The sequence below is a fragment of the Heterocephalus glaber genome, unplaced genomic scaffold, assembly GCF_053883595.1.
Source record: "Heterocephalus glaber isolate CG9 unplaced genomic scaffold, H.glaber_assembly_v1.0 deba00000818, whole genome shotgun sequence".
Taxonomy (NCBI): domain Eukaryota; kingdom Metazoa; phylum Chordata; class Mammalia; order Rodentia; family Bathyergidae; genus Heterocephalus; species Heterocephalus glaber.
Genome location: NW_028258164.1, coordinates 433971 through 448132, shown reverse-complemented (window position 1 = coordinate 448132; position 14162 = coordinate 433971). Strand labels below are relative to the sequence as shown.

General features: G+C 39.6%; 1 protein-coding gene across 5 annotated transcripts in view; it reads right to left on the bottom strand.

Moving 5' to 3' along the window:
• Nucleotides 1–14162, bottom strand: part of Kcnq5 (potassium voltage-gated channel subfamily Q member 5) — a 478936-nt gene that overhangs the window by 332017 nt on the left and 132757 nt on the right. Inside the window, exon 2 of one of the 5 annotated variants that reach the window (XM_087207740.1) lies at nt 5921–6050. The exons of the other annotated variants lie outside the window; for them this stretch is intronic. The gene's annotated coding sequence lies outside the window, so the exon portion shown is untranslated. The remainder of the gene's footprint in view (nt 1–5920; nt 6051–14162) is intronic. 5 annotated transcript variants of the gene reach the window in all.

Sequence of the window (14162 nt, the reverse complement as noted above, 5' to 3'; positions counted from 1 at the left end):
TTACATTCTGGTTCATGTGAGGTCTATGTTATGGTTTCACTTGGCTTTTCATTTCTACAGAGAAACCTTCACTACTCTGGGGTCCTATCCTGTGACTATTCTCATTTTATTGAACATCAAAAAACTAGATTGCAAGAAAGAATAAAAAACTTATTAGCATAACTTTTTAAGCACTATAAGTATTGCTTTAAGAAAGAGTTAACAAGCTGGGGATTTAGCTCAGTAGTTTTGACGCCTGCTGCGCAAGCGCAAGGACCCGAGTTCGATCTCCGGCACCAAAAAAAAAAAAAAAAGAAAGTGTTAACATTTAAATCAACATTTTAATAAATTCTGTACAGATATTCAAGTTTTGGCAAACCTTTGTCTTGACAAGTAGAGTCTATTCTATTGGCCACTGTAGGATCCCCTCTTCACAATATTACTCTAATTCTCTCATCTCCCCTTGGGACTCTTCCTAGTTCATTCTAAAATGACTCTTTGTGAGATTAAGTACATTCAGTTCATCACCTCTCTCCAATGGTTCCTTTCCACTAAGTCTCCAAAAAGCAATTCTTTTTTTAAAAAAATAACTTTATTATCAAACACACACACGCATACAAAAATTAAAACCATTCAAAGAAGAACAGTGCAAGGGAATAAAAACTACAATCATATTCAAATACAGCAGAACTCAACCAAAACAAAATTGAAAAGCACTTAAACATTTTTCCATATAACTTAAAAAAGCATCTCAAGCACCAACAAGACGCCAGAGGATATGATTTATTTCAGAAAGATACCCCCCAAAGCAATTCTTAATCATTTAAGCAAAACAAAGTGATACTTCCCTCTCTCTATCACTCACTACCTGGACCAGGAAAACAACTCTTCAGAATCTTTCTGAGATGTCTTAGGTGAGTTTTAATTACCTAGTACAGCCTGACATAGTGCCAAGTCTACCTCTTTATGTATATTTTTCCAGTCTTCTAAATAAAGAAGATTTTATCGAGTTAATGAAATCATTGACCAAAATCAATTAAGATATTAATATCTTCAGGGAAAAAATTACAAAGACAAAAGAGTGTAAAAATAAATGATTCTATTTTTTAGGGATGAAAAAGAAAGATGAGACTAAGTGTCTTACAACACAGGTTTATTTCCTGACTTTGACACTCACTAGATGTGTGACCTAAAGCAAGACTATTGCCCTCTGTATGCATACTTCTCCTCATATCATGAGAAAGAAAAACTGGTACACAATGATTAAAATAAGAAAGGATAAATGCTGGGCACTAAAATCAAGAGATATGCACTGTGACAATTTGTAATAATTTAATAGTATTCAATTGTATGGAATAATATATGAAAAGATATTAAACTGATATCCTATTATTACAAAAATGTTAATGATAGTGTCCACTTCATGAAAGAGACCTAATGAAATAAAATCTGCTTATTTGAATTTAAAAAATGAGTGAAACGTATATACTCTTAATTCTGTCATTGATACTGTTTATAGCTATATAGCTAAATTAATGTAAGCAATAGTCTACTTAGTGAAAGTTTGGTAGACTTCAAGAAAACTGTACATCCTGTAATTCTTGGATTAGCGTTAGCCTGAAACACTGCCCTTGGGTGAAACAACTGGGTTTCACCTTCAGCTCCTCCGAATCATAGAAACTCCGGGCTTTGCTTCCCCTGGAATGTTAGACACCAAGGGGAGGGGAGGAGAGGTTCGTGACGCCTAACCTCAGCCACACACTGGTGTCATCTCAGAGACTGAAGACAGTGGATGTCCTGCTTCATGCTCTGAGTCTGTGGCCAGAAGGGGCAACAGCTAAAACTATGTCCTCAGATGATGCTAGAGGGAATTCATGTCAGAGCTTTAGAGTCTTCAATATCTATGAACATTCCAGAAGCAACAACTAGGAAATGACAACAATTTGGGGGATGTACCATGTTTTCTCTAAGTATATAAAATAAAAGAGAAGGGCTCAAAACTTTTCCCATCTCCAAACAAAAAAACATTGCACAAAAAACTACAAAATAACATAATATGAAATGGGAGAGGGCCTACAAGTAAGGTTTGTGTGATACTTTATGGAAAAAATCACCTATTAAAACCATGATCAATTACAGAATTTTATTATCTAGAATAATTTTTAAATTTATACTATAAAATATAGGTACAGACAATAAAATATTTTACCAAGTCACCTTTAATAATACTGCTATTGGTGGACAACTTCATAAATGAGATTGCCAACTATTTGCAGCTATAGACAATTAGGATCTTTTAGAGTCCTGATTAAGGAAGAGGGAACTTTCTATTATGGGCCAGCCAGGACGTGAGGCACTGCAGCACTCGGTAAGCCATCTGCATGCTGTTCGGTGAAGCAGGACTTCTCTCCCATCTTATGAGTATTCCAAGTTTTGTTCTCAGGAAGACAAAGGGATCTTCTCATGGGGCTTTCTAGGGAAAGCAGTGCAGGCAACATTCAAATCTGGAAGTTCTAATTTTAAATTCACTACACCCACAACACATAATCTGCAAAATCCCTCTGCATTTTTTCTAACTATTCTTTCCCATGCATTCATTTGTCCTTTCCACTACCAATGAAGCCATCCACCAAGCACAGAAGGGGCTCAGTGCACATCAGGATGGAGACTCAAAGGAAATAAACAGTTGAAATGTGCATTTCCTAAGGCCTTGAGGCAACGAAGAAATATTTTGGAAAAAAGGAAGGAAAATTAGATTGGACTTGAGAACGCTATAAAAGCAGCAATAGTGACTCAGAACAGACAAACAAAATCTTGTTGGAGAAGGACAGAATGGCCCCCAGGCTGATAAGGGTGACTTAACTGGTGAATGCACAGGAAGAATGTGTCAATCAACAGAGGATCTGGTTCAGCTTGGAAGGAGAGGAACATCAAGGTCACAGAGGTGAACAGAACAGGGATAAACCCTGACTCAGAAGAATGTGCCTTGGCATGCCACCCCAAGAGGCCTTCTGTGACAGGTTCAGACTGCTGCTGTGAGATGTAACTCAAGTTCCTTCGATGAACCCCTTCATTCTGAGTCCAAGCTTTCCACCTAGTCTTCTTATTACCTGTACTTTGGTTTCCAAACCAGACTGGCTACAGTAGTAAAATCTTTTGTATTGTGTATTGTTACTTAGGGCTCACCACAGACTAATTCAGAAGTACTTGGGGGTAGTGTTGGATATCTGTTCTTCTTTAAAGCCCCTCAAGTGATTTACATACACAACATTGGAGTTGGCAACATTTTCTGAAACAGGCCAGATAAGTAAATGTTTTGGGTTTTGTGGACCATATGGTCTCTTGCAGCTCATCAGTTTTGCTATTGTTGTACCCAAACAGCTCTAGATAATACTTAAATGAATGAGTGTGGCTGTCTTCCAGTAAAACTTTTTATAGACAATGAAAATTGAATTTTGTGCATTTTTATCTATCACAAAATTGTGTTCTTCTTTTGATTTCCTTTCAAATATTCAAAAGTGTAAAAATCATTCTTAGCTTTTGGCTATTCAAGGACAGAAGGGAGAAGGGATTGATTTATCTCCCAGGCCATATTGGGAGAACCAGGGACCACAGAGATGGATGCACTTGCTGGCATGTTTGACTACCATTGCCATTTGACACACTAATCTCTTAGATTTCTGTCACCAAGATCCAGGACTCTGGAGTAAGTCAACTTTAGGGTTTTGAATAAATCAGGTAGCTAATCAGCCATGCGTCTTAGATCTAGACTCTGAGCAATGGTGAAAGTGCTAAAACAAATACCTAAGTAGGGAAGCAGCTGGTTTTTCTCACATAAAACAGCTTCTGTGATCTCATGCCCTAAATTCTCCGTCTTAGGCACAATTAACTAGGTCTATCAGCAGTTAAGTATGGTCTGTATGTTCTAGAAGAGCTCCTTCTAGCATGGTGGCCACTCACCATAGCCCACTGTTGGCCACTTGAGATGGGCCCAGTCCAAATGGAATACATTAAAAGATACACGGGACTTTGAAGACTTAGTATGAAAAAAAGAATGTAAAATATCTCACTAATAATTGTTATATTATGTCAAAATAATAGTATCTTGGATATAATGCTTTAAACAAACAGCATTATGAAAAACTAATTTTACTTCTTGTTTCCCCCTATTTAATGCAAATAATGGGAAACTTAAAATTATGAATAAAACTCACATTACATTTCCCTTGGGCAATGCAGCTCTGCAGGGCAGAGGTTGAACTGCCCAGGGGTTGCAGCAGCACTCAGCACATGGTGGCATCTGAGCTATTGTTGAAGGAAGGGATGTCACTATGCTAATGAGATGTGTCCATGCAGCAGGGCCAGCCTGCTAGACAGCTGCTAGATAGGGTATGAAATGCAAAGAGGCTCCAAGGAAGGGATGATGACTAAGGTAGAACTTGAAGGCTACAAGTTAGTCAGGTGTTGAGGAGGACAGAGGAGAAAAATGTGTAAAATTTGCGTTCCTTTGTTCTTTCCTGAGAGCTCTATTGTCTTTTCCAGTCACCATCTCACCAATGTGGTGTTTCTAATCCTTTTTGCCAGAACCTTTGTCCTAGAACAGGAGAACAGTTACAATAATGGAGATATTCTTGTGAGTAGTGAGTATATGGTCCTTCCATGTCCTGGGAGAGAAGAACACCTATGTTTTTGTGGGGCTTTTTTGTACCAGGGTTTGAACTTGGGACCTTGCGCTTGCAAAGCACGTGGCAGAACCACTGAGCTAAATCCTGGGCCCCTAGAACACCTATGTTAGTCAATACTCTCAGACTCTAAGTTCTCCATTAATATGAGTGGAAATAGTTTACAATATAGAAAATTAAAGAAAAGAAAGTCTTAAGTACTTTGGTATTGGCCCATGACTTTGATTGTCTTTGTCCATATCTTTGGTGTTCTTGCTGGTTCCATGGCCTTCCATCATTCTGTCCTTTAGCTTTGTATAGTCTCATGCTCTAATTTATTCTTTATTTTTGATTATTTGGTACTGTAGCTGTGACCCACCATGGTTCATTGAAAATTCATTCCCTCTTCTGTCTGTTTTCTGGACCAGCATCTACCACAGAGACTGGAAAAGTAAAATTTCAAGTTCTCAGTTTCTCTTGCAGGTAAGAGCTGCCATGTGACTCCATTTTAGTCAAAAAGACTTTGGTTGGGCAGGGGATTTAGCTCAGTGGTTTTGCCGCCTGCTGCACAAGCGCAAGGATCCGAGTTCGATCCCCGGTACCAAAAAAAAAAAAAAAAAAAAGACTTTGGTAGAAATTCCTGGAAGAGAATATTTTTCCTAAAAAATTATAGCCTTGCTAGAGTTGTCCTGTGGTCCCTTTGCCATTTGACTGGAATGCTGTTGTGAGCCCCAAGAGGAGCAGCCATCTGGTTACAGGGAGAGGACAAAGACAAGGAGAACATACAGATTGGCAGATGAGAGAGACCCCAGTCCTGGATGACACTGTTGGGGCGGACTTCCTCCAGATTTCTTGGGTAAGAAAAATGAGTTCTGAATTACTTCTTCTGCCTAGAAATATCTTAATGACTGTGCTTCTTGTGTACTTTTCATCCAAAGGTCTCTTCCTCTGGTCTCTCCCTTTTCTGCTTTATCAATTCTTGCCTCATCAGATTCAGAATTCCCAGGCAAGGTTGCATGGAGGCCAAACATGGCCAGCAGAAGTGGCTTGGGACCATGGTCCTTAACACATGAAATCCAGTCCCTTGGCCATCACTCCAGCCTCTGACAATCGTGGCCAACCTTCTCCCTAAGAGGAGAGTGTTTAACAGAGCACTGTGCTGAGTGCTTGCTGAAGCTCTTGGCCACCAGGTTGAGGACGGCAGAGAGGGTGAAACTGCCACTGGCACTATGGAGGCAGGAGAGGGGACACAGCTACCTGTGTTGGGATGCTGACCTTACCTTCTCCTTTGGTAGGGCCCACGTTTCAGTTCTTTGAGAGCTACACACTCTCTTGTGTCCTGTAGTCAACCCACACAAGCCTTGTCATCCCAGCAACATCTTCAGGCTCTAGTTAGAAAAGCATTCCTCCCTACAGATAAGAAAAAGAAGTCTCCAGTCCAAAAACAGCCAAGCCCACAAAGGAAAATTGAAAAGATGCCCAGACAATAGCACAGAGACACATGAACTCAGAAAAGGAAAATGTCTTTTTCCCCTGGAGCTGTTTATTCAGAAATTTTTAATGTAACTAGGTGACCCTGGGTAATGTTGGTACAGCTACACCTCTACATGTGTCTTTCAGCACAATGATACCTTCTGCTTTTTTTCCACAATTTCTTCATTGGGCAATAAATACCTAGGATATTTTGGGTAAAATAAGCTTCTTTTGTTTCCTATATAAAGCCACATGGGATCACCTGTCGAGAGAACAGGCAAAAACACATTCCATTGCTAGGCAACTTTATGAGTATTTACCTGAATATGGCTTACACATTTTAACTTGGCTAATTCATCTGAAAATACGGATCAATTTTTTTGAATACAAATGTTATGTTAAAATGCTGTTTTCCATGGAATATATATGTAAGCATATATATAAGTTTTAAAAATCTGTATTGTTATTACAATACCTCTGTTTAATGGTGCTTGGGAATTCAGCACTATCCTTTTTTTGCATGTTATTTCATTGTCATATTTTGGAAATGCTTAGGTTACAGCGCACTTTCTAGCACCTTCCTACACAGTTACCTGAAAGATACACCTTTACCGTTTGCCCTTTGTCTCCCTCTGGTAGCAACTTTGTGCCCCTCTCTTGAACACCTTCTTCCTTGGTCTCTGCAGTCTTTCTCTTTTTCTTTTTTTGTACAAAGGATCGAACTTGAGACCTTGTGCCTGCAAGGCAGGCAGCAGAACCACTGAGCTAAATCCCCGGCCCGGTCTCTGCAGTCTTAAAGCCAATCTCTTTCCAACATTACCCCAAATTCTTGTCCTCAATCGTCACAACACTCTCCGCTCTACTTCTCTGCTAAACAACTCCTGACTTCAACTACCTATAGCCTCTATCACTGCTCCTTTCTCCCAATCCTTCCGCTTTACAGTTTTCAGAATATCTAGCTGCACTCATGATTCATTCTTTGAATAAACTTTTGATGAAAACAAGGTATAGGTTTAGGCTCAGTAGATATCAAAGTGAATAAGGCAACTGAGACATCTAAGAGCCCATGAGTCTGGAAAGACAACAAGCTAATGAGTAAATTATTAAATAAAAAAACCAAGTAAGTATTATACTAAAATAAAACAGGTGACAGATGGACAAGGAACCTTTCTGAAGACGAGACATTTCACACGAAATCCAAATTCAAGAACTCTCTCATCACTGATCCCAAGACCTGCATCTTGTGTCCTATCATTACTAATTCATCAAAACAAACACAGAAACATTGTGTGTGTGTGGGTGTGTGTGTGTGTGTGTCTGCATATGTGTACGTGTGTGCAGGGCTGTCTCTGTGACTGATGAGTCTGAGTAGGCAGCCCTAGGAAAGCTCAGATGCTTCTGTGTCCAACTTTTCTCTGTGACGAATGACAAAGAGAATCGATCCCAGGAACACTTGTGAAGTAGTGCCACATCAATAAGAAAATGGCTGCCAACAAAAAGGACTGATGATGTAAGGCTAAAGTTTAGTCAATACCACTATTTTGGTGGAAGTCAAAACAATTTTAGCTACTATTCATTATGTGCTGATTCTGTTTGGCTAGCTCTAAAACTCTACAGTTCTGTGTTGTAAGAACTCAGGGTTGAAAGATCTGAAAAGACATCCTTCATGTTGGATTGCCCAGTTGGCTGGCATACACTTTGCAAACAATACCAAATATTTCAGTCTTGCATAAGAACAGATTGTTAATTTCTAGGTCAGTACAAAAGCAAAGTCTGGAGCAGGTCTGAATACTTTCAGACCTTCTTCAAGCATAGAGCTTGTTGTCCTGTTGATAAAGTAAGCCTTAACTTCATGTTACTATGAGGTGAGGGTTAAAATGTTTTTTGTAACCCCAAATACTGAAAATTCAGGTAACGATATCAACATTCAGAGAAAAGCAGCTTTACCCTTGAGAATCCAAGTGTGATTTACCTATCAGGGAAAGGGAATGGAAGGCAGTAACAAGACTTATTTGTACCCAATGATAAATACATATCGGATAAGGTAACTCTAACTGGAAACTCAAGTGGCATAAAGATATGCGTTATGTTCCAAACCATCTTAATGGTGGTGTCTTAGAACAACAGAAACGTATTGTCTCGCAGCCTGGGGGTTAAAAGTCTGAAATGAAGGTGTGAGCAGGGCATGCTCACTCTGCAGTCTCCAGGGGTCACTTCTTTCTTGGCTCTTCCTAGTTCCCAATGAGTCTTGAGGACCCTCGGTGCTCCGTGCCACATGGCTGCACCTCTCTAACCTGTCTTCTTCTTTATATTCTTCTCTCTGTGTTCTCTCCTCCGCTTACAAGGACATTGGTCATCAGATTCAGGGTCCACCTTCTCAACAACTACAGTAATTACGCCCCAAAGACTCTATTCCCAAATACAGTTAGTAAGAACTTCCCGAAGTTCTGCATAGACATGGATTTGGGTGGGACATTATTCACCTCAGTACAGGTGTCATAAGATCTACATTCAGATATAAACAGTAAAACTATGAAAAATAAGAAAACAGTGGAATAAACACTGGCCATAAGGCTCAGCTGGTCTCCTTGGATTCAAGTTCTGCTTCAGCCATTTCTAAACTGGGAGACATTGGGCACATTGCTACTTAGCCTGTCAGGTCCTTGGCTTCCTCACTAGTGAGGTGCAAATAACTACACTTCCGTCATGGAATCCCTGTGATTAAATCACTGAATGTATAAAAACTGCTTACCTACCCTGTGTTCAGAGTAAGTGACAGTTTAAAATTATTAGTCTCCTTGTTCTGGAATCCATCCTGCTTGTTACTGACATGGTCATATTTCCAAAACTCAAATCTGATGTCATTCTCTTCTTTAAAACTTTATGTCATGCAATGATTTTTGAATAAAGTAAGTTGTCAGTAGATACGATGCCCCTTATTATTTGAACCCATATCTCTCTCAGGTCTCCTACCTTCACCCAGCAGTCTCTCTATATCCCAGGTACATAGAGAAAGGGCATAGCACCCCTGCCTCTTTGCCTATGTCCCTATGTTTCATCCTCAAATCCAGAAGGCCTGATTCCTTAATTACCTGGTGACTACTGATTCATACCTGGTCAGCTGTCGAGGGTCTGCTCCCTGAGAAGCCTTCCCTGAAGTCTTAGAAGGATTGAAGAGTTCCTGCTTTTGCTTTCTGAGTAGAGCAATCCCTGGCATTTGCTGGGGATTACTTATTAGCATATCTACTCTTGTGTATTATGAGTTCCCCAAGGCTAGCCAAACACCTTATCAACTCTTAAAGCTCCCACTCCTTGGGACGAGGAAACAGCATATGGTTACCAACATGTGTTTTGCACTGAGACAGACCTGTGCTCTGCCTTTTAATCAGCTACACAACCTTGGAGAAGTGACTTAACTTGAAAGCTGAAGTAATAAAGGAGCTGACCTACTGGGACTGAGATCCTGTTTGCAGAGCATTATGCCAAAATACAGTAAAGGATACTTAACAAATGCCTTTTAAAAGTTCTAGTAGTTAATCACAACTGAAAAAAAATCATACAAGCCTGCAGTTTGTTGCCTTAAAATAAGACTTGTCCACTCTTAACACCTTTGGTTTAATTTTTAAATTTTGTCTTCAATAATTCTCTTGCTGACTCACCTCAGTCTTCATCCAAACACTACCTGCTCTCCTAGGACTTTGGCGAACCTCACTCTCACATTACTTCTTACCAGAAAAAAAATTACAAGTGACGAGCAGCCTTCAGGCAGTTTCCTCAACTTCCTGATGCCCACCACCCTGTGTGGATCACACACGCAGATGTGGTGCACACAGAGACACACACACACCAACAGTCCAACACACTCGTCCGCACATTTATGTATTTATGCTGCTGCCCGTGTCCTTCCTTTCTGGGGCTGAGATGCGAGGTGCCAGCCCCTCTTCCATGTGCCCTGTCTCTGACCTTGACCCTCCAGGGACTTGTCCTTCTCCTCCTATTTCATCAACACCTGTCTTCTCTTGGGCATTTTTCCTTGTAGTCTACAAAAGAACTAAACATTTCATCCAAAGTCAAACAGACAACAGAAGAGTCTTATGCAGCTCTGCCTCTACATATTGTTTTTTTTTTTTTTTTTTGGCCCGTCTCCTAAATTCATCCAAACCTTCAAAGAACAGTCTAGGATAGCAGCATGTACACACTGTCAGCACCTACCTCAATACAAGGAAGGGCACTCACTGCATGGAAATCGCTCTCATTAGAGTTCCCTATGTCCTCTATTGACAAAATTAGTGGATATTTTTATAGGAACTCTAGGAACTGTTTTTAGTGTCTCCTTTTCTAGACACACATAATTGATCACTTTGTTCTGAAAACTGAATTTCTCTGCTTTGGGATAAAATGACTCTTTTCTAGCTTTTCTGATAGATTTCTGACTATTTTATTGAATTTTCTTTTTCTCAAAAATGTCTTCTAGGTTTACTGAGGCATAATTGACAAATATAAATTGTACACATTTACAGTGTGCAAGATGCTGTTTTGATATGTGAACATATTGTGCGAGATGATGACCACAGTCAAGCTAATTAACATATCTATCATATCATAGTTATTTTTGTGTGGTGAGATTAAAGACCTACTTTCTCAGCAGTTTTTATGTACGCAATATATTGTTATAACCGTAGTCACCAAGCTGCACGTTAGATCTCCACAACGTATTACCTGTCATTGAATCTTCAATTGAACAGTTATACTCCAAATGCTGGCAATCTGTGACTTGCATCTTTAGCCTGTTATTTCTTTTCCACTTTTCTTCCTATCTTTGAGGTTGTCCTTGAAACACAGCATCCATTTTCATGTATTTTGTTTCTTACCAAAGAGTCATACCTCTCAAATTGGTAGGTTCTCCCTGAATTTCAGAGTTGACTATCTTATTGCCATTTGAATTTCTCTAACTGAATATTCTTCAGGCAGTTAAAATTTGGATGTTTAAAAGGTGAACTCATTCTCTTTTCTCCTGACCCTCTACCTATATTCCCTCTTCTAATGGCAGCACAATCAACCACAGTCACCTGTGCACAACACAGGTGTGTCAGGGTAGCAATTAAAGGTGGTCACCACCTGGACTGTATCTGAAACAGGGCGGACTTTATGCAGCCTTGGAGTAGAGAAACTAACATTGGAAACAAATTCTTATAGTTATCCAAAGAATGACCTCAGTGAGCCCCCTTGATTATGTGTACAAGAGTCAAGAAGATATCTTTTGTCCTAGATAAGACAGAATAAGCATAAGTGTTATCGTTTGCTTTTTTTAGTAAAGATAGCAACAAGTGATTGTTGTATTCAAAGCTGCATCCTAGGGGTGGAGGTAGAAAAATGTGTAAAAGGAGGGGTGTGCTAATGTGTGCTTCCTGAGGTCTGAACTAGAGGCTCGGCTCAAGATTCCTTGGCTTGCGCCTCCATCTTCCTCCCATCCTCATCCATTTAATCACTGTTTTCCTTAATACTTCTTGAATCCACTCCTCTTCTCCATGTGTACTACCACTTTTCTAAAGCAGCCCTTTACCACTAGCTTTTGAGTACGACCGTAAGCTCTTTGATAGGATTCTCACAAGAAGTTCACATTTCTTACAGGATAAAGGCTCAGCTCATTAGGAAACCCTTTCCATGGAGTAGCATGGTCAGTTTACTCTATCTTGCTTCCTGCTTACAATATTCTTCAGATAGCAGACAGCATTGAGTTTCCTGTACAACATACTATTTCCTCCCTTTGACTCTGATGATCAGCCTTGAGCTTGGAGTACCTGCTTCTGGGCTTCTCACCTCTATAAGTTCTACCCAGCTTCCAAAGGTTCAAGTGGTACCTAAGCTGAGTCAGGACAACTGCCCCTTCATCTTCACGGCATGTTGTACTTGTGTCTGCTAGCTTGCTTCCCCATGGAATTAAACAGACTGGTTCATTTCCCTGCCCGTCCCTCGTAACCTTCTTCTAGTGAAAGATAAAGTTTCACTCTGTTTAGATCTTTATCACCCATCACAGTTCTTGAAACATCATTAATACTCAATAAATACTTGCTCAGCTGAATAAGTGAATTCCAGCTTGCCCACCAATTTATTATGACCCCGGGAAAGTCTCAAATTCTCTGGCACTCAGTTATTTCATATAAAGTTAAGGAGCTGAACTAATCCATTAAATGTCCCTTTCAGTTCCAACATTCTATGATGCTTCTATTATATTTGTTGAAAGAGTGCAGTGGAGTGAAAATTAATTTTTAATAGTCAGTAATTACTAACAAAAACATTCCCTATTTCATCACTCAGCTCTTCGGTGTATAAAGAGTCTAACTTGAAATATCTGAGTAATAGTTCATACAGTTCTCACTTTAATGTGTTGGAGTAAATAGAAATAATTAACATTTATATAGTTTAGTTATCAGAGTTGGGCACGGTGATATATACAAGTCCAGTTATTTGAGAGGCTGAGGCAGAAGGATTGCAGGCCTAGGCAACATAGCAGTCTCAAAATTTTTTAAAAAGAGTAGGGAGATAAAGCTCAGCCACTCTGGGTTCAATTCCCAGTACTGCCAAAAAAAATTTAATTGCCAGAAGTTCACTGAATCTTGCAGAGTAAGTAAAGAATAATTCCTGCATTATTACTATTTATTGGGTTATGATACTCATTTTTCCTAACCTTGTCATTTCTTATTGTTAATAATTTAATATTGTAGGTCATGCTTCCCAGTTTAAGTGTAACCCAATATTTATTAGGCAGGCTTTTAAAAATCTTTAAACAAGCTTTTCATTTTGGAATAATTTTGGGCTTACAGAAAAGTTGCAAAGATATTACAGAAAGTTCAGTACACCCAACTTTACCCTATTCTTCCCATCTTGTATGAGTAGGATAACATGTCATGGACCTATATGGATACATTATGATTAAAGGCCATACTGCATTCACATTACCTTAGTTTTTAACTAATGTCCCTTTCTATTCCCAGATCCCAGTTAGGGGTCCATCTGCCATTGAGATGTTATGTCTCCTCCGACCCCTCCTGTCTCCAACAGGTTCTTAGGTCATCCTTGATTTGAAGGTCTTCACAGTTTTGAGGGGTTCTATGTTAAGCGTTTTGTGGACCATCTCTCAGTTTGGGCTTGGGCGGAAGACCACAGACAGAGTGCTGTGTTCTCACCATATCATCTCCAGGTTGCATATTGTCAATTTGACACACCAGTGATGGTGTTAACCTTGATCACCTGGTAGAGCTTCTGTTTGCCAGGTTTTTGTACTTTAAACTTATTCTCTTCACTCCTTTCCAAATTGCCCTCTTTGGAAGGAAGTCATAATATGCAGCCCACCCTTAAAAGACAAAGGATGTATTTCCCTTCTTTAAGGGAAGAGTATTCTCATTCTCTGTCTCTCCTCCCCCACTCTCTTGGAATTCAACAACTTTATATGAAATAGACCACAAATAGAACAAAATTCAATTGGAACAGAGATGGGGACAGGGAGCTAAGAACCATCACATTCATCGTCCTGTTGCTACACTAATTCTCCTCATCTGAGTAGAGTCCCTGTGCGCTCAATCACAGCGGAGTATAATGTGTAGAGAAAAGTGCAACTAAGTGTGCATTGCGACTCATTTCACAAACTTTGTGGAACCAATAGTCAGTTCAGAAATAAAATGTTATTCACCATTTGGGAACACTTCCTACACTCGCTCGCTCCTTGTCATTGTGTCTTCTCCACCCCAGTGTGTCCAGGGTCCTCAGCTGTAAAAGCCCACATAAGCCTTGCCATATTTTGAACTTCCTGTAAATGGACTTCTATCATATGTATTCAGTAGTGTCTGGCTTCTTTCATTTAATATTTCTTTGGGGGATGGAGTTGGAGAGAGAGTCATCCATGCTGTACCATGTCACTATAGATTATTCTATTGCTATGTAACATTAACACATATTGTGCAAATACACAGTGCATTTCCACATGTGTGGTTGTAGATCATTCTCACTGCTGTATAACTGAATGTTCTGTAGTATGAATGCACACATGTG